Below are 5,215 nucleotides of genomic sequence, written 5' to 3'. Positions count from 1 at the left end.
TCCCCCGGGGGGCTTAACCACTACTACCATACCTTTTTCTAGAAGGAAGGATAGCACGTGAGATGTAACTCTTCTTGAGTAGGGGGAAAAGGACACCTATCACGCGGTCATGCCTTGAACGCAGTAAAGAAATTAATAAGCTTCGAATAATAGCTACGCCAATTGGGTCGTTGCGATTACGGGTTGGCTGTCTAATTGTCCAGGCGGTAATGGTAGTATCTTGTACCTGAACCGGTGGCTCACTTTTTCTAAGTAATGGGGAAGAGGACTGAAACATGCCACTGAAAGACTCTACTGAGACAAAAAGATGGGCTGTCAAAAAGGTAGAGGAGGTAGGATGGGCAGTTGGTCAGATCTAGTATGGATCGTACATGGACGATAGTTGGAGTCGGCGGCTCTCCTAGGCTTCCCTCATCTGGGATCCCTGGGGAAGAGGATCAAGTTGGCCCTTGCGAATAGCTTGATGCACTATCTCCCTTCAACCCTTTGAGCGAAATACCCCTTTTTTTATCCATTTTTTATTACCCCAGAGGGGCCCGCCCTGGTGGGACCGAGAGAAAGAAAGGACGGGGGGGCGACCATGCATGGCACTTCTCGACCGTGTCTCCGAGGGACAGTTGAACGAGCGACTCATGAATGCGTCCGGGTCGGACGAGCCAATAGCTCGAACGTGTTCGGTCAGTTTTTTGAGCAAGAATCACAGCATTACCTTACCTTCACCATGATACGGACTCCAAGTTTTTATGGCAGAGCACGAGGAGTTTCCTTCAATATGATGATGAGAATGGAAACCAGAAGCACGACTGGGTCTTCGTAGTCCGGGATCATACTTATATATCAGTCACAGTAACGTAAGCATGAGACTTTTTGGTAGTACCGGTGAACCAGATGGCCGCGGCGAGGGAATCTGGGACGGAGGACTCGTAATATCTCTATAGATCTGGCAAAAGCGAAAGACCCCTAACGTCAGGGGCTGACCACTGAGCTCACTCAGGCCGGTCGTTCAAATCTTACCTCCATCTCGGTACAACGAGAAGGAGTTTACTATGGTCAGTGCAGTGAGATTTGTGGAACTAATCATGCCTTTACGCCTATCGTCGTAGAAGCGGTGACTTTGAAAGATTATGCGGATTGGGTATCCATCTTGGTACTGTTGATGGCAGTACCGCTCAACTACGAGATGCTTGAAAGTCGATGTATCAATAATGTTCCCAAGAGTAGCATCGAGCCTCGAAACGGCAAGCCATGCTTCAAGCTAAGTCAGTATGGATCTAATTGATTGCTAAACTGAAGGCTCTGTCGAAGATTCTCATTCTGAAGCAGGTGCCTAGCTCTGGAAGGATGGGCGGGATCATACCTATTTGAAGAACATTCTGTAACACTTGTTTTTGAGTGGGGAAGGAAAAGAAGCACACAAGCGAACAACCATCTAACCGTCAGTCTGAACTCCCAGTCCATCAGTAAGAAAAAGCTTCCGTTTCCATCATTCAGCAGTGGAATGTCTATCGTGATAAACCGTGTGATTTGAGCCTATCTATAGCTAGAACAGTGTGATTCTATAAGCTAAGCAGATGAGGCAACAAAGAACCTAACCGTCCTCTCTGATTGACTTCATCAGAAGATTCCTATGGTCTGGTTTACCTTTCTTCTTTCCTTGCAACCTTGGATCGATATGGTTCATTCCTGGGCTATGCTCTTTCAACGGTTGACAGAAGAGGGGGACGGGCAAGGATGATCAGACTGCTTGGTTCGTCAGAGGTATTAAAAAAAACCTTCTTTTTGGTCTTTTCTTTCTTGCCGCCACTTTGTGCCGCTGCAATGAGAGCGTAAGTTGCGGAATTTTTTCTTTATTCTTTTTTGTTTTGGTGCGCTCTTCCTTTTTTGAATTAGAAAGAAGGGTTCAGTGGGAGGGCAAGGGGTAGTTAAGTTTTAGGTTGGCTCTTTTTTTTTTACTGACTTTTTTTTCGGTGTAATTTAATAAAGAAGTAGCAATTGTTCATTTCATTTTTTTCTTCTTTTCTTTACTCAATCCAGCGAAGAAAAAGCAACTCCTTTTCCCCCCCTTCTTGCTTTGGGGGGTGGGCGCAGTTGAAAATAAAATATATAACGCGTAGTTGCAAGCTTTCTTTCGTGAGCTAGCTATGTTTGCTTCCTCTTTTCCTCTCTGTTTCGGATGTCAACCCAATCTCTGATTCAAGTCCATAAGTTCCTTTTTTATAGCTCCTGTTGCTCTTCTCTGGCTAGGATCTCACTTATATGGCCTTTTTTTTCTTTTATATATTATATAGTAAGCTTCAATAGATAGCGTAGTAGGTGCTGTCTCTATTTACTTTCTTTCTTACGCCTAGGTGCTACCTTCTTTCCAGTTCCGTAAGTCCCATAGAGTTATTTTTTATTTTTGATTCCCAAACAAGAGTCCTAATTCCTATCCGGTCTACATTCACTATTCTTCATAGGCACTGCGCTGGGTCGGTAGGTTGCTGTTCGCTGGGTCGGTAGGTTGCTGTTTTGACTTTTTTCTTCTTGCTTTAATCCAGTCGCTCGATAGGACTTCCCGTAACCCGAAAAGGTTGGTTCTTCCCCTACAACCCCTACCCCTCCAAGGCAGTACTCTTCATCGGCAACACAAAACGAGGGTTTCGCTCATTATAGGACTTGACCAAACATCTCACGACACGAGCTGACGACAGCCATGCAGCACCTGTATGAATTTTTTAGTAGTAAGTTGATTCACTTACTATTTATTATAGTACAGAGAACATTCTCCTCTTGTTCCTCAATCTTCGGAGAATGCGGCGTTGGATTAGAGAAAGTTCTCTGTTCCGAACATTTCCTGGAAGTAGACGACACGTTTTAAATCTTAATGCAGGCATGGCATATTTCATTGAATCAGTCTTTTTCGCCACATCGCGTATAAAGGGAATCGAACCCAACTCTTCCACTGGAATCGAACCACTCTGTTAGGATTTAGAGTCCAACGCGCAAAGCTAAAGAGGATTTCGAGTCCTCTGCTCTAACCAGCCAGAACCTAGAATACGGTCCCGAAGAGGTTCGAAAAGGCGTACATGAGTTCCTCCTACATAAGGGTTGTCCTCTCAATTGAATGTTACCAACTTGTCCATTAATAGTAAGGAACCCAGGGATATCGGGACAGTACTAAAAGGTCGGGGCTCACCCGATTTCATGCGTTTACGAACACATGCCAGAAACTGCAACTTGAATGCCGGAAACCCAGCACCCAGGAAAGAAGCACTTTCATCACTTCGCTAACTGCTCGTTCAAAGGAAAGATCAGAGGGCGATCAACCCTTTTTTTCTTTCATATTCGATTGGGTCCCGATAATATTTGATATTCATTCCCTTGCGCCTACGCATACGTTTTCTTGCTTTTCCCGCATTTATTCGTTTACTTTTTCGTATCACTAATTCAGGAAAGTCCTTATCTGTCGACTTTTCCACTATCAACCCCAAAAAACCCAACTCTGCCTTACGTAAAGTTGCCAGAGTACGATTAGCCTCTGGATTTGAAATCACTGCTTATATACCTGGTATTGGCCATAATTTACAAGAACATTCTTGCGCCAGCCTATCAAGCAAGCCGAATAGGCGCGCCTGGATGATCAATTCCTTGGTTTTTTCTTACCTGACCGAGAGACGGGGCCGATAGAGCATATTCCGGACAAGTTGGTTCGATTCGCAGTTCACTTTCTATAAGATAACAAAACAGCAGACAAAAGGTTCTAGCCCCATGCCAAATGTGTCCGAAAAAGAAGAGCAAAGCAAAGGTAGCATGACCAAAAGTGAACCAACCCCTTGGACTGCTGCGAAAAACACCATCTGATTTCAAAGTAGCCCGATCTAATTCAAAAATTTCCCCTAATTGGGAACGCCTCGCATATTTTTTTACAGTAGCAGGATCACCCCCAGACCAAGTAGTCGATCTGCCAGCACCATCAAGCAGGTACCGAGGTATTTGAACCTCCGCTTTCAGTAGTTTGATACTCGGGCTTCAGTAGCCGATAGGAGGCCTAGCCCCAGGAATCAATAAAAAACAAGTGCTAAGTTTCATTTCAGATCAGTGAATAAACCGAAAAAAGAGACCTTTCTCACTCGGCGCCGCACTATGCTCCGCTTCAACAAATGAGAGTTTTCGGTGGAACCCGATATATATATCGGTTCACGGTGCATTGCCACTCGAAATCAAGATATTGGAATTGGGTTAGTCAATCGATTCATAACCACCTTTCGAGCACAGCCATTTCGAGCACAACCAATATATATTAGAACCCCCTTTACTTGCCGGAGCACATCTTGGATCTGTCAATTACGTTATGGTCGGAGTTCCACTCAGTACCTTGCCTTGGTAGGAAACTAGAATATTCGTTGTCCAAAATGGAATGAATGAAATGTATCTAAGAAGAAAGGAAGCCATGCTCCATCCTGTTTATAAAAAGAACATCACCTCCCTTTTTGGTTAGATACCGCTCCGTTAGGTACTAATGCTTCTACCTATCACCCTCCGGGTGAGTTTGAGCTCAATGACCAGATTCCCGCTATTATAAGTTCGAAGAACTTGCAGCTGATCGATTGCAAGCTTGTCTAGCTTTTCCTCTTCCCCACCTAAACGAATGAAATGGATGCTCTGACTCCCGCACTCGGGAAAAGGGGAGCTACTTAAACTGACAACTCTATGCTATCTTTTAGATTAGGCCCGGAAAACTCTTAGCTACTTTTAGGTTGGGATCCAGCGAGAGAAGATTGAGCTACGCCCTGTACTACGTTACTTCCGGATTCACTTATGGGTGTACTGCTAAACTTTCAAGCTCGGAGTTATGGATGTACTGCTAAACAGCCAAGGTCGGAGCTTTTTTCAATAAGAGTTGAAAGCAAATTGGTAATATAAATGCTATTACTTAATTAACCATTTTTGGATGCAACACATGAAACAAAGAAGTAGTAGTTATCAATGAATGCTTTGACATGAGAATCCCATACCCTTTTGTTCCTTTGCATTGAAGGATCTTTGTTCGGCTAGTGAATTGAAAACTCAGATTTAGGGAGTCCCAACCCTGTGAAGCTTAACAGACAAAGAAAACGATAGAGACTTCCGGGTATTGGGTGACGACCTTAATGAATCAAGTATTCAGGTGGCATCAGAAGCTTGTGATTTAGTTTTTGATGCAGCAAGTCAGGGAAAAAGCTTCTTAATTGTTGGT

The sequence above is a fragment of the Oryza glaberrima genome, chromosome 2, assembly GCF_000147395.1.
Source record: "Oryza glaberrima chromosome 2, OglaRS2, whole genome shotgun sequence".
Lineage (NCBI taxonomy): Eukaryota > Viridiplantae > Streptophyta > Magnoliopsida > Poales > Poaceae > Oryza > Oryza glaberrima.
Note: the sequence above shows the minus strand (reverse complement) of the source record.